Genomic DNA, 24,671 nt, shown 5'->3' on the forward strand with positions numbered 1-24,671 from the left:
GAACTGGTAGGAAGTAGGGGGACTGAGGGGGGAGGAGAAGTGGAGGCCAGACACAATCGGCAGCCCTGAGGCCAGGGAGGTCAGGAGAGGCAGGATGGAGGGACTCTCCAGGAAGAGCGGGAGAGGACCTGAGGGTGATCGTCTGGCCCACACGGGCAGGGGAGCCTGCTGAGCTCCCAAGCCAGTACCCCCTCTCCAAAGCCCCACCCAGGACACATGGGTCCTGGGAGGTATAGGAGAGAGGCCGGGGAGATCAGGAGAGGAAGGGTGGAGGAGCCATCTGGAAGGAGGGGGAGAGGAGCAGAGGGCGATTGCCCTGCCCACTTGGGCCCAGGGAGCCTGCTGAGCTCCCAGGCTGCTCCCCAGTCCTCCAAACACCCCTCCAGGCTGCATGGGTCTTGGGGGTATAGGAGGGAAGCTGGGGAGATCAGGAGAGGCAGGCAGGAGGGCCCCTCCCAGACCTGAGGACCAGGAGAGGAGAGGAGGGTGTTTGCTCTGCCCACTCGAGGCCAGGAAGCCTGCTGGGCTCCCAGGAGAGGTCCCCTGCCCTCTGAGACAAAGGGTGGGGGCCACTCCTGGGCCCCTTCTGTTCCTTGAGCCTAAGCCCCACCCTCCACAACCTCCAGGGCCTTTTCCAACCCTGTGGGTCCTGAGCATTGGTGCCGCCCACCACCCAAACCTCACCCTTGATTAGGTCCCGCCCTCCACAGCCAAGGCCTTCCCCCCTCTTTTTTTTTTTTTTGGCCATCCCACGCAGCTTGTGGGATCTTGGTTCATGTGCCCAGGATCAGGTTGAAGCTCCTGTGGTATGATCTCTGAGTCCAAACCACTGGACTAACAGAGAACATCAGACCCCAGGGAATATTCATCGGAGTGAGGTGCCACGGAGTTCCTCATCTCAGCACCAAGACCCGGCTCTACCCAATAGCGTACAAACTCCAGTGTTGGAAGCCTCAGGCCAAACAACCAGTAAGACAGGAATACAATCCCATTCATAAAAAAAATAAAAAATGAGACAGCAAAAAAATTGTCACAGATGAAGGACCAAGGTAAAAACCTACAAGACCAAATAAATGAAGAGGAAATAGGTAACCTACCTGAAAAACAATTCAGAGTAATGATAGTAAAGATGATCCAGAATCTTGGAGATAGAATGGAGGCACGGACTGAGAGAATACAAGAAATGTTTAACAAAGATCTAGAAGAACTAAAGAACAAACAAACAGAGATGAACAACACAACAACTGAAATGAAAAATACACTAGAAGGAATCAATAACAGAAAAACTGAGGCAGAAGAATGAATAAGTAAGCTGCAAGACAAAATGGTGGAAATAACTGTCGAGGAGCAGATAAAGAAAAAAGAATGAAAAGAATTGAAGACAGTCTCAGAGACCTCTGGGACAACACTAAATGCACCAATATTCAAATTATAGGGGTCCCAGAAGAAGAAGAGAAAAAGAAACGGTCTGAGAAAAAAATTGAAGAGATTATAGTTGAAAACTTCCCTAATATGGGAAAGGAAATAGTCACCCAAGCCGAGGAAGCACAGAGAGTCCCATGCAGGACAAACCCTAGGAAAAACACACCAAGACACATATTAATCAAACTAACAAAAATTAAATTCAAAGAAAACATATTAAAAGCAGCAAGAGAAAAACAAAAAATAACATACAAAGGGATCCCCAGAAGATTATCAGCTTATTTTTCAGCAGAAACTCCTCAGGCCAAAAGGGAGTGGTAGGATATACTTAAAGTGATGAAAGAGAAAAGGCTACAGTCAAGATTACCCTACCCAGCAAGGATCTCATTCAGATTCAATGAGAAGTCAAAAGCTTTTCAGACAAGCAAAAGCTAAGAGAATTCAGCACCATCAAACCAGCTTCACAACAAATGCTAAAGAAACTTCTCTAAGCGGGAAACAAAACAGTAGAAAAAGACCCACAAAAACAAACCCAAAACAATTAAGAAAATGGTAATAGGAACATACATATTGATAATAACCTCAAATGGAAATGGATTAAAGGCCCCAACCAAAAGACACAGACTGGCTGAATGGATAAAAAACAAGACCCCTATATATATGCTGTCTACAAGAGACACACTTCAGACCTAGGGAAACATACAGACTGAAAGTGAGGGGATGGATAAAGATATTCCATGCAAATGGAAATCAAAAGAAAGTTGGAGTAGTAATATTCATCACAGATAAAATAGACGTTAAAATAAAGACTGTAACAAGAGATAAGGAGGGACACTACATAATGATCAAAGGATCAATCCAAGAAGAAGATATAAGTATTATAAATGTTTATGCACCCAACATAGGAGCACCTCAATAGTAAGGCAAATGCTAACAGACATGAAAGGAGAAATCAACATTAACACAATAATAGTAGGGGACTTAAACATCACATTTACACCAATGGACAGATCATCCACACAGAAAATAAATAAGGAAATACAAGCTTTAAATGACACAATAGACCAGATAGATCTAATTTATATTTATGGAATATTCCACTCAAAGTGGCAGAATACAGTTTCTTCTCAAGTGCACTCAGAGCATTCTCCAGGCTACATCACATCTTGGGTCACATATCAAGCCTCAGTAAATTTAAGAAAATTGAAATCATATCAAGCATCTTTTCTGACCACAAATCTATGAGATCAGAAATCAATTACAGGGAAAAAAACGTAAAAAACACAAACACATGGAGGCTAGACAATACATTACTAAATAACCAAGAGATCACTGAAGAAATCAAAGAGGAAATCAAAAAATACCTGGAGTCAAATGACAATGAACACACGATGATCCAAAACCTGCGGGATACGGCAAAAGCATCCCCCAAGAAACAAGAAAAATCCCAAATAAAGAAGCTAACCTTACACCTAAAGGAACTAGAGGAAGAAGACCAAACAAAGCCCAAAGTTAGCAGAAGGAAAGAAATCATAAAGATCAGAGCAGAAATAAATGAAACAGAAACAAAGAAAACAATAGCAAAGTTCAATAAAACTAAAAGCTTGTTCTTTGAGAAGATAAACAAAATTGATAACCATTTAGCCAGACTCATCAAGAATAAAAGGGAAAGACTCAAATCAATAGAACTAGAAATGAAAAAGGAGAAGTAACAACTGACACTGCAGAAATACAAAGCATCATGAGAGATTACTACAAGCAATTATATGACAATAAAATGGACAACATGGAAGGAATGGACAAATTCTTAGAAAAGCACAACCTTCCGTGACTGAACCAGGAAGAAATAGAAAATATAAACAGACCAATCACAAGCACTGAAATTGAGACTGCAATTAAAAATCTTCCAACAGGGCTTCCCTGGTGGCGCAGTGGTTGAGAGTCTGCCTGCCGATGCAGGGGGACGTGGGTTCGTGCCCCGGTCCGGGAAGATCCCACATGCCATGGAGCAGCTGGGTCCATGAGCCATGGCTGCTGAGCCTGCGTGTCCGGAGCCTGTGCTCCACAATGGGAGAGGCCACAACAGTGAGAGGCCCGCGTACCGCAAAAAAAAAAAAAAATCTTCCAACAAACAAAAGTCCAGGACCAGATAGTTTCACAGGTGAATTCTATCAAACATTTAGAGAACAGCTAACACCTATCCTCCCAAACTCTTCCCAAATTTGGCAGACGGAGGAACACTCCCAAACTCATTCTATGAGGCCACCATCACCCTGATACCAAAACCAGAAAAAGATGTCACAAAGAAAGAAAACTATAGACCAATATCACTGATGAACATAGATGCAAAAATCCTCAGCAAAATACTAGCAAACAGAATCCATCAGCACTTTAAAATGATCATACACCATGATCAAGGGGGATTTATCCCAGGGATGCAAGGATTCTTCAATATACACAAATCAATCAGTGTGATACACCATATTAACAAATTGAAGAATAAAAACCTTATGATCATCTCAATAGATGCAGAAAAAGCTTTTGACAAAATTCAACACCCATTTATGATGAAAACTCTCCAGAAAGTGGGCATAGAGGGAACCTACCTCAATATAATAAAGGCCATATATGACAAACCCACAGCAAACATCATTCTCAATGGTGAAAAACTGAAAGCATTTCCTCTAAGATAGGAACAAGACAAGGATGTCCACTCCCACCACTATTATTCAACATAGTTTTGGAAGTTCTAGCCACGGCAAAGAGAGAAGAAAAAGAAATAAAAGGAATACAAATTGGAAAAGAAGAAGTAAAACTGTCACTGTTTGCAGATAACATGATACTATATGTAGAAAATCCTAAAGATGCCACCAGAAAACTACTAGAGCTAATCAATGAATTTGGTAAAGTTGCAGGATACAAAATTAATGCACAGAAATCTCTTCCATTCCTATACACTAATGATGAAAAATCTGAAAGAGAAATTAAGGAAACACTCCCATTTACCATTGCAGCAAAAAGAATAAAATACCTAGGAATAAACCTACCTAGGGAGACAAAAGATTTGTATGCAGAAACCTATAAGACGCTGATGAAAGAAATTAAAGATGATACCAACAGATGTAGAGATATACCATGTTCTTGGATTGGAAGAATCAATATTGTGAAAATGACTATACTACCCAAAGCAATCTACAGATTCAATGCAATCCCCATCAAATTACCAATGGCATTTTTTACGGAACTACAACAAAAAATCTTAAAATTTGTATGGGTACACAAAAGACCCCGAATAGCCAAAGCAGTCTTGAGGGAAAAAAATGTAGCTGGAGGTACCAGACTCCCTTACTTCAGTCTATACTACAAAGCTGCAGTAATCAACACAATATGGTACTGGCACATAACCAGAAATATAGATCAATGGAACAGGATAGAAAGCCCAGTGATAAATCCACACACCTATGGTCAACTAATCTATGACAAAGGAGGCAAGGATATACAGTGGAGAAAAGACAGTCTTTTCAGTACGTGGTGCTGGAAAACTGGACAGCTACCTGTAAAAGAATGAAATTAGAACAGTCCCTAAAATCATACACAAAAATAAACTCAAAATGGATTAGAGACCTAAGTGTAAGACTGGACACTATAAAACTCTTAGAGGAAAACATAGCAAAAACACCCTTGAGTAATGGAGATACAAACAAAAATAAACAACTGCGACCTAATTAAACTTAAAAGTTTTGCAAAGCAAAGGAAACTACAAACAAGACAAAAAGACAACCCTCAGAATGGGAGAAAATATTTGCAAACGAATCAATGGACAAAGGATTAATCTCCCAAATATATAAACAGCTCATGCAGCTCAATATTAAAAAAACAAACAACCCAATCCAAAAATGGGCAGAAGATCAAAATTGACATTTCTCCAAAGAAGACATACAGATGGCCAACAAGCCATCTGTGAAAAGCTGCTCAATATCACTAATTATTAGAGAAATGCAAATCAAAACTACAGTGAGGTATCACCTCACACCAGTTAGAATGGGCATCATCAGAAAATCTACAAACAGCAAATGCTAGAGATGGTGTGGAGAAAAGGGAACCCTCTTACACTGTTGGTGGGAATGTAAATTGATACAATCACTATGGAGAACAGAATGGAGGTTTCTTAAAAAACTAAAAATAGAATTACCATATGATCCAGCAATCCCACTACTGGGCATATACCCAGAGAAAACCATAATTCAAAAAGACATATGCACCCCAGTGTTCATTGAAGCACTGTTAACAATAGCCAGATCATGGCAGCAACCTAAATGCCCATCGACAGACGAATGGATAAAGAAGATGTGGTACATATATACAATGGAATATTACTCAGCCATAAAAAGGAACGAAATTGGGTCATTTGTAGAGACATGGATGAATCTAGAGACTGTCATACAGAGTGAAGTAAGTCAGAAAGAGAAAAACAAATATATTAACGCATATATGTGGAACCTAGAAAATTGGTACAGATGAACCGGTTTGCAGGGCAGAAATTTAGTCACAGATGTAGAGAACAAACGTATGGACACCAAGGGGGAAAAGTGGTGGTGGGGTGGGGGTGTGATGAATTGGGAGATTGGGATTGACATGTATATGTCAATATGTATAACATGTATAAAATGGATAACTAATAAGAGCCTGCTGTATAAAAAAATAAAATTCAAAAAAAAATCTAGAAACAATAAATGCTGGAAAGGGTGTGGTGAAAAGGGAACCCTCTTGCACTGTTGATGGGAATGTAAATTGATACAACAACTATGGAAAGCAGCATGGAGGTTCCTTTAAAAACTAAAAATAGAACTACCGTATGACCCAGAAATCCCACTACTAGGAATATACCCTGAGAAAACCATAATTCAAAAACAAACATGTACCACAATGTTCATTTCAGTACTATTTACAATAGCCAGGACATGGAACCAACCTAAATGTCCATCAACAGATGAATTAATAAAGAAGATGCAGCACATATATACAATGAAATATTACTCAGCCATAAAACATAATGAAATTGAGTTATTTGTAGTGAAGTGGATGGGCCTGGAGTTTGTTATACAGAGTGAAGTAAGTCAGAAAGAGAAAAACAAATACTGTATGCTAACTCATATACGTGGAATCTAAAAAAAAAAAAAAATGTTACTGATGAACCTAGTTGCAGGGCAGGAATAAAGAGGTAGACACAGAGAATGGACTTGAGGACATGGGGTGGGAGGGCGAAGCGGGGGCAAAGTGAGGGTAGCATCAACATATATACACTACAGAATGCAAAATAGTTGGCTGGTGGGAAGCAGCAGCATAGCGCAGGGAGATCGGCTTGGTGCTTTGCGATGACCTGGAGGAGTGGGATAGGGAGCATGGAAGGAAGGGTCAAGAGGGAGGCGATATCGGGACACGTGTTTTCATAGGGCTGATTCGCTTTCTTGTGCAACAGAAACTAACACAGTATTGTGAAGCAATTATACTCCAATAAAGATCTGCCAAAAAATAAATAAATAAGAAATAAAATAGAATATCATTTAAAAATTTGTTTTAAAAATAAAAAATTTTAACATTTTAAAAAAGGAACAAAAACACAAAACCAAAAAATAAAACCAAAGCAGGGTGCCAGCTGAAGAATGAAGCAAAGAAACAAAACAAACCAAAAAAAAGAAAAAAGATTAAAAAGAAAAAAGAGAAAGGGGAAAGAAGACAACAGAAAAGCAACATAGAAATATTAAAAAAATAGATAATTTATTAAGGAAAAAAAGACAAAACCCCAGAGAAATGGTAAAAACAAAATCAAACAAAAACAGAAATGAGGAAATACACACATGCAAAAGAAACAAAAACAGACCAAATAAAACAAAAAGCAAGAGAACAACCAGACAGAAGAACCCCAAAACGAAATCAGACAATTAGAATCAGAACTAAGAAAAAGACAAAACCTAAAATCAAAACCAAAATAGTGTGCCTACTGAAGAATAAAGCAAGGAAACTGAACAAACTGATAAAAATGATTTTTTAAATAATAATAAAATAAAAAGGGAAAAAACACAGAACAACAGAAAAGCAAAGTAGAAATGGAAATATAAAAAACTTTAAGATATATTAAAGAAGAAAAAATAAGAAAACACAGAACAACGGAAAAGCAAAGTAAAAATAGAAATATATTAAAAAAATAAAAAATATGTTATAAAACACAAAGTTCCTAAAAGACTAAATAAAAAAAAAAACCTAAAACAACAACAGGACTTCCCTGGTGGCGCAGTGGTTGAGAGTCCGCCTGCCGATGCAGGGGACACAGGTTCATGCCCCGGTCCAGGAGGATCCCACATGCTGCGGAACGGCTGGGCCCGTGGGCCACGGCCGCTGAGCCTGCGTGTACGGAGCCTGTGCTCTGCGACAGGAGAGGCCACAGCAATGGGAGGCCCGCGTACCGCAAAAAAAAAAAAAACAGACAAAAAAACACCAGAAGAAATCCAGAACCAATTATGTTCCCTGGGGTCTCAGCTGTCAGTGTACTTGCACACGCTGTGAGCCACAACCCATCTCTGCCTCCCCAAGAGGCCCTCCTCTGCCTCTGGGCTGGTCTCTGGACCTGTCGTGGGCCCTGTGAGGACCACTCAGACTCTGATCTGCCCCAATTCCTGCGTGTGCTTCCCCCAACGTCTACAGCTGCCAGAGCTAGACCGTTTTCATTTGTGGGAACACTCATTGTCTACTCAGATATTCCAGACGCAGGGTCTACCTGGGTGATTGTGAGGATATAATCTGCAGCTTGTGCAGCTGATGGGAAGATTGTCAATACTCTTCCTTAGTCGCCCCATCCCTGGTGTTCAGCTTTGGTTTTGTCCCCACCTCTGCGTGTGGTCCACCCATAGTAGTCTGTTCCTGAGGCTGCCTTGGAGCTCTTGGGTCTGCCCCAGTGAGGATAGGGCACAGAGGTAGTATGAGTTCTTGGATCGTGGGAGCCCTGGCAGCACAAAATGTGCAGGGAAGCCGGTGGCCATGGGCGCAAGAGATATGGCCCTAGTGAGGGCCAGCCCTGGCTGGGCTTTTTCTGGTGCCCGGCAGCCAGTGTGTAAGGGCCAGCCCTGAGAGGGCTTCTTTTATTGTTCGTTGGCAGGTGCCGGCATGTGGGGGGAGAGAGGCTACAACAGTGGCTCCTCCCACTGCGTGTCACTCAGCAGTAGCACCTGCTTCCATGGCAGTCCAGTCTTCCTCCATAAGCATTCCCTGCTGTGGATTTCCTCCCTCCCATCCCCTCAGTCTGTCTCCCCACAGCCAACAGCAGTTCTTGCCCCAGGCCAGTTCCCTAATCCCCACACTCCAGCTTCCAGCCCCTTGCACACCTGTGAACACACGTCCCAGTCTGGGGCACACAGGGCCGCCGTACAGACCATCTGTGTATTTCTTACTTTGTCCCGTCTGCCACAGATCGGCTGCTTCACCCTCTTCCGACAGCTTCAAATGCTTCCCTTCTGTCCCAGTTGATTTCCCCGTCAGAGAGGGGGTTTCCCTGAATTCAGGAATCTCTCTTCTGCTTCAGCTCCCCCACCCTGGGGTGCAGGTCCCATCCTGCTTCCTCTTCTCCTCCTTCTCACTTTTTTTTTTGTCCTACCCAGTTAGGCAAGGATCTTTATAGTCCCTTCTGGTGACCAAGGTCTTCTGGCTAGTGTTCAGCCAGTGTTCTATGAGAATTGTTGCATCTATAGATGTATTCCTGATGCATCTATGGAGAGAGGTGAACTCCACATCTTCCTACTCCTCCGCCATCTTAACTCCACTGTCAGGATTATTTTTGATAAATTAGATTTATCTAATTTAACTAGCAGTTACCAATTTTATTAATAGGATTTATACATATTCAGGAATAATCTAGCATTAAACAATGCTGTGTAGAAACGAAGAACTAAGTTGTAAGCAATCAAAGTTTAAATGTTTCTAATGTGAAAGAAAAAACTTGAAAAATCAATAAGGGACCATAGGCCTTCGATTTGAATAAGTTCATCTATAATTTGCCAATGCCTTCAGACCAACTTTATAGGTATATATTAAGCTGCTGAGATTTATCAAGTAAAATCACTCTCCAAGTTTCAAGTAAGTATGTATAAATGTGTCCACTAGTGAAAATATCAAATAACATTTTGATAGGACTGTAGAGAAAGATGACTACTGCCTTAAGTACCCTAGCTTAAAAGAGTGCTCTTTGGGGGCTTCCCTGGTGGTGCACTGGTTGAGAGTCTGCCTGCCAATGCAGGGGACACGGGTTTGTGCCCCGGTCCGGGTAGATCCCACATGCCGCGGAGAGGCTGGGCCCGTGAGCCATGGCCGCTGAGCCTGCGCGTCTGGAGCCTGTGCTCCGCGACGGGAGAGGCCACAATGGTGAGAGGCCCGCATACCGCAAAAAAAAAAGTGCTCTTTGGGAGACTGACCTTGAATACTGGAATGAGGTGACATAAGAGAGGATAAAGATGCCCCACAACCTTCAGCACCCTACCGTTTATACACCCCAGTTGTCTTTAGGCAGGATCAAGCATAATTCTGACACCATGTCTGCTCTGGAAGCCCGAGGCTGGGGGGTGCTGGGAAGGGCAGGGAAAACAATCTTAGTCACAGGTTGTCTGATGACAATGACCTTGGGCGAAAGTACTCAGGACACCTGAGAGGAAATGTCTGCGTCTTCCCAGGCCTAAATTCCTTCCTACTGAGGAGAACATGCAAGACACTGTGAATATGTAACTACATGATTTGACCACAACTACATGACTTGATCAAAGGTGAAGGAGCAATGACAGATCAGCATCCCCAGGAGCTCTCTTGAGCCTACAGCCTCAAGTTGACTCTTTTTATAACTCAAATACATGCCCTTCGTGACCTCCTTCTGCAAGGAACAAATCTTCCCAAACTCCTCCCAAGAACTTTCTTCAAGGTAAGCTAACTAAATCACATGTGATTCTGCCTTTAATTACTGCTTATGACATTTGCATATGGTTTTATGCATTAGAACCCTGTTGCCAAAAAGAATCAAGACAATCGGGGACAGAGAAAGCACAGACAGATCTTTAACTCTACTTGGTCAGATTTCTACCAGGTAAATAACTCCAGAGCTCTGCCTAGTTTCTCAATACAATATTAATAGAATAATGATATACCCTTTACTATAGTTCCTTACTCTGATTTATGTAAAATATAATTTACCCCAACCCATCTTCCTAAGGTGACAGACAGCCTCTTAATCAGGCCCAATTGCTGTGTCCAAAAGCACAGTTTTGACTACTGATGATAACTCTGAGATAACAAATTGTTCCATTGCTCTGTGTTCCCCACTTTGTAAGGTTGCCATCATCCCCTTACAGAACTGTATGGATTTGTTAACCCCACTCCAACTCCCAGTTGGGGTAGAAGGAGACTTCTCGTACTCCCAAAAAGAGACCAAATCACAATCGCACATCTCTGATCGTTGGGTTTCATCTTGCCCTAATACCACTTCAAGACCAGTCCCTTTAAAGTGTTCAGTTCCGGACAACTCAGGACATGTCTCAGGAGATCCAGGAAACATCCCACAGCCCCATCAACCTGCATTCTATGTAGGTCAACACTAGTTACCTAAGAAGTGCATGATGAGGCGCACCCTGAACCCCCATAGCTGGGCTATAGAAAACATAGAAATAGTTATCACACCACTCAACACATAACTATTATAAAAGGTGATTTGGGATAAATGGTGGCCTGTCCTAGGCTCCATTTATTCATTAAAATAAGCTCTTCCATCTGATGAGCAAGGCTTACATTCTTAACTCACTCTCCCACTCTAATGCCACGAACTGAAATGTGATTGCTAATTTAGTACTTTTTCCCTTTGGTGAGGAGAGGCTGGCTTGAGTTTTTGCTTCAACTTTCCATACTCAGCAAACATCTTGAGCTTTTCTCTGCTGGGAAAAGGGTGATGTTGGCTTTGATTTCCTGCCCCATAATTTGTGTCGTTTTCCAAGAAAATGTGTGAATATTCACAACCGACAAACAAATTCAGGCGTATAAAAAATCCTTACTCATGTGTGGTTCATACTTTCCTCTCCTCTGCAAATGGGATCTGTCAAAAACAAATTAAGTAATTACAGAGTGTTGCTGCAGCTGTGTGTATCCTTCATTACATTATGACTGTGGTTAAGGGATGACTCTCTCCTGCCTGGTTTTTAAAATATTTATAATGGAAGGCGGGTTGTCAGGGCATGTTCTACTGTTGCCAGAAAAAACAAAAAGTAAATGAAAATGACGTTGATGGCATGGCATGGCTGTGTGTGTGTGTGTGTGTGTGTGTGTGTGTGTGTGTGCCCATGTGCATGTACAGTAAATGTTCTACTACGTTGTAAAAGTTATTCTAGTTACCTGTTTTTTCTAATTTATTTTCAAAAGCCCATAAAAATAGAACAGAGTGTCTGCCAATTCTCAAAAGACTCAATAAATAAAATATCCTTAGTACAAACAGTAGGATTTACTAACCCCAATTTATCATTTCTTTTAAAAATCAGCAGTCTCCACTGAAAAATAATATATAATTAAATAACAAGTATTTATCCAAGAAGATAACATCTTTAAGACCTAATGATCCTGCAAGGTGAGTGGTTGGTTACTTTTTGTTGTTTGAAATCTGTAAGAGGAAAAGAATAAAAAGTAATGAAAACTGGTTGATTATTCTAGAATGTCTTGCTTTAAAAATCCTACATTAGCCTTTGGACACTGATAACCTCAAAATCCTTAATTTCAGCATTCTAAATTAATAAGGATGAGAGAAGCAAACTTATCATTGAAAAGTTTGTGCCTACTTTCTTAGGGAAAGTCCTCCATCTTGAGGTAGGTAACTTTCAACAAACTGGATTTTCACAACTGTAAGAATACATGCATTTAATGTAAATACCAAGCAAAAGGCATCTGGATAAGAGAGGAGTTGTTGCACATGTATTATGGATTAAATTTATATCAACTTTTTAAGATAATACAGTTTATTTTAAAATATAACACTCAAAGAATGTTAGCACTTCAACTGGAAGAAACAAAAAAAGTTAAAATAGAATTAAAAGACACCAAAGAAACATAAACATAAACCAAGAAACAGGCCATAACTAAATGAATAAAATGTAGAAAAAAAAAAACAAAAAAATTAACACATACCCAATTAGAAAAAATTAGAAAATCCCCATTGTGCCAGATAAACAGAGAAATCAAGGCCAGAGGAAAGTGAGGACCCAACAGCAGCTTCAACCTCAATCACAGACCATAGAGGCTCAGGATTAATGCCTCTATGAGGACAGGAGATAAAATGTCTACACAGAGGGAAGACCTGTAGTTGGACATCCCATGTAAAGCACGGAGCCTTGAAGAACTACCTCCTCCATGAAAAGACTAAAGTCACTCCTCCCACCTAACCGTAAAAGCAGTTCAAAAGCTTACCATCTCTTCAGGGACTTGGGTGAAAAACAAATCAACTGTGAGAAATCAAAACCCCAGGTACCCATTATACACAGATGTAGGGTTTAAATCATGTAGCTGCTACAACAAACCATGCAGTTAATACTGACATAAAAATTGTTGATATATGGGCTTCCCTGGTAGCGCAGTGGTTGAGTCCGCCTGCCAATGCAGGGGACGCGGGTTCATGCCCCGGTCCGGGAAGATCCCACATGCCGCGGAGCGGCTGGGCCTGTGAGCCATGGCCGCTGAGCCTGCGTGTCCAGAGCCTGTGCTCTGCAATGGAAGAGGCCACAACAGTGAGAGAATGGAGGATAGGAATAAAGAAACTCAGTCTTTCCAAGACAAGTTAGGAAGGCAGAAAGCAAAAGCAAAAAAAAAAAGAAAAAAAGAAAAGGCACATGAAATAGAAACACAAAATAAGGTAATTAAAATAAGTCCAATATGCTAGTAATCAAAGTGACTGTAAATGAAACAAATGTGCCTGTAAAAGCAAAGATTCTCAGACAAGATTTTAAAAAACAAAAAAAATCCAGCAATGTGCTTTCTATAAACATATCTACAATGGCTCAAAAAGGTCACATGTAAACTAATGAAAGGATGAAAGAGAACATACCAGGCAAATACTAAGAAAGAAGAGGAGGAGACGGAAGGAGGACGAGGAGGAAGGGGAAGAAAGGGAAGGAGGGAGGGAGAGAGGGAAGAAAGGAGAGAGTGAAAGAGGGCAGGAAGAAACCAGTATAGCAATATTAGACCAAGAGATCTTAAAACCAAAAAAAAACACTATTTCAAATTAAGAGGGTCATTATTTAATGATAAAAAGAGCAATATACCAGGAAAATATACTTGCTTTAAATCTGTATGCACCTAACCTGGTAACCACAAAACACATTATATAAATAGTTCTGAAGAAATATTGACTGAAATTAAGACTACATTTGATTTCTTCTGTTTACTAAAATATTTTCCACTATTAATTAGTTCCTAATTAAACATTAACTTGTTCATTGTAAAAGATTTTGGTGACAATTATGTCTTAAACTACAAATTAATGGTAAATAAAGCAAAGTCCCTGTCCTCATGGAACATATTCCAGTAGGCAGATACATTTATTTCAAAATAAAATTTGAAAACACATGGCTCATATGTGAGAAATAATACTAATATCTAAAATAATATGCAGCACTCATATGATTCAGTTATATTGTCCAATGTCTAAATGGTTCTCTGATAATAAATTACATATTATTAAGAGATGTCTACTGTTTTAAGAGCTCCACTTTGTCCAATGGGTTTCATATGTTTGTTCACATATATATTTGTTTCTCACTTTTATTGAACATGATTACAAAGTTGACACCCCACAAGATGAAATAATGAAAGACAATAAGAATGGTCTAATGTTAAATATACAAAGCATCAAAAGAATGAGAGGTTACTGCCAAGTGTGCTTGTGGCCAACTAATAATGGTTATAAAAATAATGATTTCATAATCATTGGCTTGTTACATGAGAAATGTAGCTAAAAATCCACCACAGTTCCATGATTTAGGAAGTATAAATAGCAACACAGCACTTTAGGACACTCTTTCATCATTTGCTTTACTCTCCTAATGTAAAAAGCATAGATTCACTTAAAATTCTTCTTTGAACATATGTATGTATTTCCACTGAATCATATATTAAGATGATATAATGATGAAAATACTGAAATCTTCATGAAGTGCATCTCTTTTCATTAACTGCCAAAGTACACATAATATACGCCAGAAGAACAAACTACAACATAACTTTTTTAGATATGGTCAAAACACAGTTGGCACAAACTACCAAAAGAAATGTAGTCAAGTAGCAAGTGATATTTAATTTACAGCCTGAAATATTTACAGAAACTATCAAGCATTGATGATGAATGATAAGACTGTACTTACAAATAATTTCTGCTATAAATAACATGCATAGTTTTAGCCAGTATAAACACAATTCTAACAATTAGAATGAAAAAAAAAAGTCCTGAGATTACATCTGGTCCCCCCAGAAAAGTCAGCTTGATACCAAAAGAAAAAAAAAAAGTTTCTAAATGCTTAGAAAGCTTACCTAGAATGAAAACAAAAGTTTCAAATTAACCTTATATTTATGGAGCCCCATTTTGCTGTATGGATGATTTGTCATCTGTGGATTAGTGAGAACTTCTAAAAGTTATGTTTTCCCCATAAATGGGTCAGGTAACTGAGAGTTTTATCTGGGAATCTATGTCCCCAGATGGTCCAGCATTTGCTTGGAAGAAGCTTTCCTTGGATTTAATTTTCTGATAATTATGCATTGAAATGACTCATGGTGCTTTTGCCCATTTTATCCAGCCAGGTCTACCCAGAATCTCTATGTGTGTGTTACTTAACTTGCACCAACTCTGAGGAAGAGGGAAATTAACCTGAAGTTTTTGTGCATTCCTAGAGTCAATGAGTTTCCACTTTTATGTCTTCAAGGAGGAGGGCGGTGCAGTGAGAATGTGACAGACTATGCCTGCATAAAGGTGAGACCCCACAGGGTAACACCTGCCCAGTGAGAGTGAAAAAGAGCTAAACTCCACCACACAGGAAGAGGACTGCATGGAAACTTGCTTACCCCATCCTTGAAGCTAAAGGGAAAGGAGAGAAGGGGAAATATCTCCTGGGGGTTAGTACTCATTCAGTGGCCCTCACTAGGGTTTTGGTACCAATTCTGAGTGCTTAGATAACCCAAAGAATCTGAAGTGGAGAAGTCAGCTTAAAGTAGCTGCAGACAGAATTATTAAGGAGAATAAAGAAGATATTATATTTAAAGGGATAATGGATGAGATTTTTCAGAATTGCTGAAAGATACCAGTCTTCGGATCATGGCACTCAATGAAACCCAAGCAAACATACGCTAGATGTATCACAGTGAAACTGAAGAATGTCAGAGATGAAAATAATTTTTAAAAACAGCCAGAGAGAGAAGATAGATTACAGAGAAATGGCAAAAAGACCAATGTCTGACTTCTTGATATACATCCACCAGAAGCCAGAAGATAACACATTGAAAGAAAGAAAATAAGCAATCTGGAGCTCTAGTTCCAGCAAATATTCTTTCCAAATAATAATGGTAGAATCCAGGTGGTGAGTATATGGGTATTCACTATAACATTCTTTCAACTTTGCTATATGTTTGATAATCTTCATAATAAAATATTGGAAAAATACTTTTCAAGAATGAGGTGCAATAAGGACATTTTCAGATAAACGGAAACATTGTAAGGACTGTACTTTAGGCAAGAGTATTGTCTAAGAGCAAAAGGATTTGATGTAAAAAAAAAGGTGAGCAGAGATACTATAGTAGTAAATAGACAAGTAAATCTTTAAAAGTCTCTGTCTAAAACAATGATAATACCCTGGTTTGTGGCAGAAAATATTCTAGAGATAAAATACAACTGCAATAGTGTATAAGGGGGAAGGAGAGTGAATAGAATTTAAGCTTTCTGAGGTCTATTTTATCAGAGAACAATAAGGATACTGATTAACTTAAACTTTGACAAGCATATACCTTAAATTAGCTTTCATAGTGACTTAAAGATAGAGAGGACATAAATTCCAAACAAAAACAGAATTAGAAAAAAACTTAAAAACAAACATACATGTTGCTGCAAATGGAATTATTTCCTTCTTTTTTATAGCTGAGAATTATTCCATTGTAGTTATGTACCACATGTTCTTGATCCATTTATTTGTTTATGGACATTTAAGATGCATCCATGTCTTGGATATTGTAAATAGTGCTGCTATGAACATTGGGGTGCATGTATCTTTCTTTTTTTCAAAAAAAAAATTATTTATTTATTTATTTTTGGCTGCATTGGGTCTTCGTTGCTACACACAGGCTTTCTCTAGTTGCGGCGAGCAGGAACTACTCTTTGTTGTGGCATGCAGGCTTCTCATTGCAATGGCTTCTCTTGTTGCAGAGCATGGGCTCTAGGCACATGGTCTTCAGTAGTTGTAGCACACAGGCTCAGTAGTTGTGGCTCACGGGCTTAGCTGCTCCGTGGCATGTGGGATCTTCCCAGACCAGGGCTCGAACCCATGTCACCTGAATTGGCAGGAAGATTCTTAACCACTGCGCCACCAGGAAAGTCCCTGCATGTATCTTTCAAATTATGGTTTTCTCCAGATATATGCCCAGGAGTGGGATTGCTGGATCATATGGTAGCTCTATTTTTAGTCTTTTAAGGAGCCTCCATACTGTTCTCCATAGTGGCTGTACCAATTTACTTTCCCACCAACAGTGTAGGAGAGTTCCTTTTTCTCCACACCCTCTCCAGCATTTATTATTTGTAGACCTTTTGATGATGGCCATTTTGAACAGTGTGAGATGATACCTCATTGTAGTTTTGATTTGCATTTTTCTAGTAATTAGTGATATCTAGCATATTTTCATGTGCCTTTTGGCCATCTGTATGTCTTCTTTGGAGAAATGTCTACTTAGATCTCCTGACCATTTTCTGATTGGGTTGTTTGTTTTTTGGACCTAGAGATTATCATACTAAGAGAAGCAAGCCAAAGACAAATATCATATGATAACGCTTATATGTGGAATCTAAAAAAAATGATACAAATAAACTTATACACAAAACAGAAATAGACCCACAGACATAGAAAATAAACTTATGGTTGCTCGAGGGGAAAGGGACAGGGGGAGGGATAAATTAGGAGTTTGGGATTAATGTATACACACTACTATATGTAAAATAGATAACCAACAAGGACCTACTGTATAGCACAGAGAACTATACTCAATATTTTGTAATAACCTATAAGGGAAAAGAATCTGAAAAAGAATCTATACATATATGTATAACTGAAACACTTTGCTGTATACCTGAAACTAACACAACATTGTAAATCAACTATATTTCAATTAAAAAAACCAAAATTAAAAAATTAAAATAAAATAAAAAATAAATTCAAAGGATGTGAATAATTTTTTTTAAAAAAAGGAAAGGAGGGAGGACTAGAAAAAAGTGAGACAAAAGGAAAGTCCATAATAAAGCTAAATGGGCTAAATGAAAACAAACTGAGTTTTTAAAAAAAATTCAGAAGGCAGGTTATGCAAGTGTAAGTGATGCGCCTAAAATCAAAGGACATATAATGGTTGATAAACATGGGAAATATATATACTAAGTATACATACACCAATCAAAAGCTAAAGAAGCTATAGTAGCATCAGACAAAATAGTCACTAAGGCAGTAAGATTTCTATTTCTCAGAGTAGAATGCTGAATTGAACATCCTTCACCAAACTTTGAAACTCCCAAATCAAGAGTAATGACTCTTCAGACATGGTAACTTTGCTTTTTATCCTCAGTCTCTATAACCCTCTACCTTCATTTCCCTTTGACATAAGACATACCTGGAATCCTCACAAAATCTGGTCCCTCATTCTGAGTTCTCTGTCCCAGTTCTTCCACCTTTATTATAATAGCCTTACCCTCTGGGTTTCTGCCTTTCTCCAAACTTATTCCACTTCCCCCAACCCTCAAAACTCAACTTTTCCAGCAATTCCCTGGCAGTCCATTTGTTAGGACTCAGCTTTCACTGCCGGGGCCTAGGTTCAATCTCTGGTCAGGGAACTAAGATCCTGCAAGCCACACAGTGCGGCCAAAACAACAACTACAACTTGATTTTTCCATCTCAATCCTGGTGTTGAGGATTAGAGAGATCCAGGTCCCTTCTGGACCTCTGAACCAATTGCAAAATTGGGTAAAACAGATGAGATGTTTTATCTTTAAAAGATAAAGCTGCCTTTCCCAAATTCTTATATTTAAGATCTTTTCTGAATACAGTGGCCAAAGACATTTGTAATGATTTTGTCACCATAGCTATACTTTGAGAATGGCCAACAGTTAGTCTGTCTCAAAAAGCATGTCACATGAGAGTGATTAGTGAGTAACCAAGCAATAGACTGGAATTCTCCTTCCAAGCATACTGACCTGAAACAAGCACAGGGCAGATTGTGACTTGTTAGGGAAAAAGTGAGGGAGGGGGCAGTGGCTAAAGGTGACAACGAGAAAGGGCCAAAGAGAACAAGAACAAAACAGAGTTTACTTACTTTTTAACCTGGATTGACACTGAAAATGTTAACATATTATTGGAATTGGACATTTACCAAAACCTGTCAAGAGGAAAGGAGAAAATAAGTTGATCCCATAAAGTACAAATCCCTTTTTCTTTTTACTAAAGGGTGGAGGGCAGAATTATGATTAGTATTGAATTTCTATATTTTTTTTTCTCTAAAACATTTTTAGCCAAATGAGAAAGGCCTTGACTCATGTAGAAGACCAGGATCTAGGTGAAAAGAGCTTATTTTCAGCCATAAATATCAATATTAATTCACCTTCTAGCTGGAAAGAGAAGGTATAAACAAGAAAAAAGGCTAAACTAAAAGGAGAGATTTAAACACCTGCTCAAGAAGTACAAGAGATATCACAAGACCAAAAGTGAATGTCAAAAGAATTGTATCCCAAAGAAATGTTAAAAAAGATGGGCTGATAATATTACTATAGCATTCATTTCCATGCTGAAAGATAAGCAAAGGCAAAGAAAAGAGCCCCACATAAGCCTCTCTGAATAAGTACCTGGAAACACAGGGAGAATCTGAGAGAAAAAGAATGAGCAAAATGTTGCATAAACAGTTGCAGAAGCGGGTGAGAGCTGGCGAGGAGGGGTTGCTGCCTCATTTGCTCAGCCCACTGCCCTGTTGCTAGGGGAGAGTAACACTGTGGGAGTGAGTCAGGCAAGACAGAAGAGAACAGGAGGCATCCTATCTCTGCTAAGTCAGCTGTGGAGATAATGTAGCGCAGACATTGGAGACCCGCGGAATGGGAGCTGATGAGACAGGGAGGAAGAATGCATCCCAGCTCCCACTCTGCAGCCACATCAAAGATTTCAAGGATCAGCGAAAATGCCCAACCCATTACGCAAGCAATCCTGGATACCCAGAATCTAATCTGGTTGATGAGTTTATTCAGGCTACTTTTTTGTGGACTTGGTACAAAAATGCTCCAATGACTTTTCACCAGGGAAGCAAAACAGAAAAAAACAATCTTCATACACCACCCTCATCAACATTCTCCAATGGTAATAAAACAATTCTATAACTCTGCTAATTCCTTAACATAAAATCATGATCCCCAAAGACCAAATCATAGTCTCAGACTCCTTTCTCTGTCTTTTTGAGCCTAGATAACCAGCCTGTGCACTTATTTTCAATCCCAGAAATCAAAGGATAGGTACACTGCTCCCTCTACTGGCTTTGCAAGTGCAGTTAAAGATGAATTTAACCTCAGAACTCTCAGCCTTTTAGCAAGATTCCTTTCTCCAGTGACCAAGAAATAGAGGGATGATGCAAGTTTCTTTGTTTTTTTAAACATCTTTATTGGAGTATAATTGCTTCTCAATACTGTGCTAGTTTCTGCTGCACAACAAAGCAAATCAGCCATACGCATACACATGTCCCCATATCTCCTCCCTCTTGCGCCTCCCTCCCACCCTCCCTATCCCACCCCTCTAGGTGGTCACAAAGCACCGAGCTGATCTCCCTGTGCTATGTGGCTGCTTCCCACTAGCTATCTATTTTACATTTAGTAGTATATATAAGTCCATGCCACTCTCTCACTTCATCCCAGCTTACCCTTCCCACTCCCCGTGTCCTCAAGTCCATTCTCTATGTCTGTGTCTTTATTCCTGTCCTGCTTCTAGGTTCTTTAGAACCTTTTTTTTTTTTTTTTAGATTCCATATATGTGTGTTAGCATACAGTATTTGTTTTTCTCTTTCTGACTTATTTCATTCTGTATGACAGACTCTAGGTCCATCCACCTCACTACAAATAACTCAATTTCGTTTCTTTTTATGGCTGAATAATATTCCATTGTATATATGTGCCACACCTTCTTTATACATTCATCTGTCGATGGACACCTAGGTTGCTTAAAGTTAACCTTAACCAAAGATTTACAGAACCTTTACCAAACATCACATTAACAAGTTAATGTAAACATGTATACTCCAATAAGGATGTTTAAAAAACGTTCAAACCCTTAAAAATAAATTCTATTCAGTTATTTTTACTGATATTTGCTGGAACTATTGAAATTTTCTGATGTTGATGACCCTGGAGAGTCAAAGACCAGAAAACAAATTTAAGAAAGGAAAATAATAATACAGCCATTTCAGATGTTTCAAAGCAATGTTCCCACACATTTCCTATTATCTCTCTTCTCAATACTTGCAAAACTTTTGCCACCCCATTCTTCCATCACTGAAATGTACAAACATATACAGTGTCCACCTTCAATTTTTTCTGAATTCCCAGAAAAGTGTTTAGATGTACAGATTTTTTTAAGTAAAAGTGAAAATCTTGCAGTGTCCCTGGTAATTGAAAACTAATAGGCATAATGGCAATGGTCTAAAGATGCCAGCAATTGAATTCCCCTTACAGGATGGCTTAATGACTATTTCCCCCTTATCGATTATGTAGCAAGTAGTCCAAAGTTGATGTTTCAGAATGTATCGTCTCTCTTCCAAGGTTACAGTTACACCCCTAACTGATGTATTCAACCAAATTCACTTATTTGGTCATCTGGTAAATATTTACTGAGCACCTATAATGTGTTAGGCAATGTTCTAGGTGCTGCAGACTTAAGAGTGAACAAGTGACCTCATCCCCTGTTTCTCATTGAAAAGACAGAAGCCAGCTTAGTGAGTTCCCATTCATTCTCCTTACCTTTCAATGAGTTTGTACACCTCCACATATACTTGGTCAAATTCTAACTCTGTGAAGTCTTCTTTGACCAGCCTGGGCCATGAGTCTCACACCAACTCTGATTTTTCTGAAATGTCCTGTTATTAAGCCACTACACATTTCCTATCTAGACATGGGTTGGTATACAGCTGTATGCCAACAAATTAGATGTTATTCATGTCTGTTATTGCCTTGAATTAGTATTTAAAGATTTCATTGCCATCTGACTTTTCACACATATCTGTGGTTTTTCCTCAACTAAATTAAAAGTTCTTTGAAGCAAGAAATACATGACCTGACATAGAATTATATAAGAAATCTTAAAAAGGATATAAAAATAAAATCATATTAACAACCCATCTGTTTTGAAAAGAATAATATTACATTAAATACAGTTCATCAGCAAAGTTTTATATACTGTAAAAATTAAGCTGGTTATTCATAAAAATTAGATTTTTTCATGTTAAGATGTTAATTTTAGGGGCTTCCCTGGTCGTCCAGTGGTAAAGAATCCAACTTCAATGCAGGGGACACAGGTTCAATCCCTGGTTGGGGAACTATGAACCCACATGCCACGAGGCAACTAAGCCCGCGCACCGCAATTACTAAGCCTGCACGCCTCAACTAGAGAGACTGCGTGCTGCAAACTACAGAGCCCATGTGCTCTGGAGCCCACATGCCACAACTAGAGAGAGAAAATCCACATGCCACAACTAGAGAGAAGCCCGCATGCCACAACGAAGAGCCCACATGCTGCAACGAAAGATCCTGCATGCCGCAACAAAGAACCCACGTGCCGCAACTAAGACCCGATGCAGTCAAACAATAAAAAATAAATAAAAAATTTAAAAAGATGTTAATTGTAATCCTCAGGGCAATTTCTAAGAAAATAATTCATAAAACATAGTGAAAGAAACAACAGCAAGAGAATTTAAATGTCATACTAGAATATATCTATTTAACACAAGAAAAAAGGCAATAAAGAAATTAGAGGAACAAAAAGGATATAAGATATATAGAAAACAAATAACAAATGACAGGCAAAATCCTAGCTTATCAGTAATTATTTTAAATGTAAATGGACTAAACATTCTAATCAAAAGGCAGATATTGGCAGATTAGATATTTTTAATGATCCAACTATATGGTGTCTATAAGAGACATTGTTTTGATTCAAAGACACAAATAGATGAAAAGTTTAAAAATGGAAAAATGATATAGCATGCAACCAGTAACCAAAAGAGAGCTGGAGTCCTATATTAATATCAGGTAAAACAGACTTTAGGAAGAAGATTTTATGATGATGAAAGAGTCAATACATCAAGAAGATATAACAATTATAACATATATGAATCTAATAACAGAGTCACAAAATACATGAAGCAAAAATTTACATAAATGAAGGAAGAAATAGACAATTCAGCAATAATATTTGGAGTTTTCAGTAATCCACTTGCAATAATGGGTAGAACAATTAGGCAGAAGTTCAAAAAGGAAACAGAAGACTTGAAAAAAAAATAAACAAACTAGATCTAACAAATATTGATAGAACACTCCACCCAGCTACAGCACAATACATTCTTTTTTTTTTTTTTTTTTTGTGGTACGCAGGCCTCTCACTGTTGTGGCCTCTCCCATTGCAGAGCACAGGCTCCGGATGCGCAGGCTCCATGGCTATGGCTCACGGGCCTAGCCACTCCACGGCATGTGGGATCTTCCCAGACTGGGGCACAAACCCGTGTCCCCTGCATCGGCAGGCGGACTCTCAACCACTGCGCCACCAGGGAAGCCCAATACACATTCTTTTTAAGCATGCATGAAACATTCTCCAGAATAGACTGTCTGTTAGGGGAAAAAAGGAAGTCTTAATAAGTTTAAAATGATTGAAATCATACAAAGTATGTTCCTTGACCATAATGGAATGAAATTAGAAATCAATAATAGAAGTAACTTTGGAATTTTCACAAACAGGAGAAAATTAAACAACACACTTTTAATAACCAGTGTATCAAAGAAGAAATCACAAAGAAAATTAGAAGAAAGTTTGAGATGAATGAAAAGACACAACATGGCAAATTTGTGGAATGCAGACAAAGCAGTGCTTAGAGGAAAATTTAAAGCTTTAAATGTCTACATTTAAAAGGAAGATCTAAAATCAATAACCAAATCTTCCACCTTAGACTAGAAAAAAGAAGAGCAAACTAAAACCAAAGCAAAAATAAGAAAGGAAACAATAAAGATTAGAGTGGAAATAGATGAAATAGAAACTAGAAAAATAACAAAGTAACAAAAATAACAAAATAGAAACTAGAAAAATAACAAAACTAGAAATAGATGAAATAGAAACTAGAAAAATAACAAAAGAAATACAAAATTGACATGTCTTTAGCTAGACTGTTCAATAAAAAAAAGAAGATTCAAATTACTAAAACCAGGAATGAAAGAGGGGACATCACTATCAGCCTTATAGAAATAAAAAGGATCATAAGAAAATACTATGAACAATTATATGCCAAGAAATTAGATAACCTAGATGAAATGGAAAAATTCCTAGAAAGACAGAAACTACCAACACTGACTCAAAAAGAAATACAAAATCTGAATACAGATTCTGCTATAAAATTAGTAATTGAAACACTTCCTACAAAGAAAAGATAAGACCAAAATGGCCTTACTAGTAAATTCTACCCAAGAGTTAAAGAGGAATTAACAATGCTTCTCAAATTCTTCCCCCCCAAAAAATAGAAAATATGAAACACTTTTAAATTATACTATAAGGCAAGTATTACCCTGATACCAAAACCGAAGACATCATGAGAAGAAAACTACAGACCAATATACTTCATGAATATAGGCACAAAACCCCTCACCTGATACTAATAAACCAAACCCAGCCATTTATAAAAAGAATTATACACCACCGCTAAGAGTGATTTATCTT

General features: G+C 38.7%; 1 long non-coding RNA gene across 2 annotated transcripts in view; it reads right to left on the bottom strand.

Moving 5' to 3' along the window:
- The window catches only part of LOC149748917 (uncharacterized), an 84,664-nt gene that overhangs the window by 28,004 nt on the left and 31,989 nt on the right, over positions 1-24,671 (bottom strand). For both annotated transcript variants that reach the window (XR_016393528.1, XR_016393529.1), the window contains one exon: positions 1-24,671. This exon is cut by the window's left edge and continues 28,004 nt beyond it; it is cut by the window's right edge. This is a non-coding gene — a long non-coding RNA (uncharacterized LOC149748917).

Source organism: Delphinapterus leucas, chromosome 6, assembly GCF_059928025.1.
Source record: "Delphinapterus leucas isolate spDelLeu-1000000601 "Yukka" chromosome 6, BTC_Dleu_Yukka2, whole genome shotgun sequence".
In the NCBI taxonomy this organism is placed as follows: domain Eukaryota; kingdom Metazoa; phylum Chordata; class Mammalia; order Artiodactyla; family Monodontidae; genus Delphinapterus; species Delphinapterus leucas.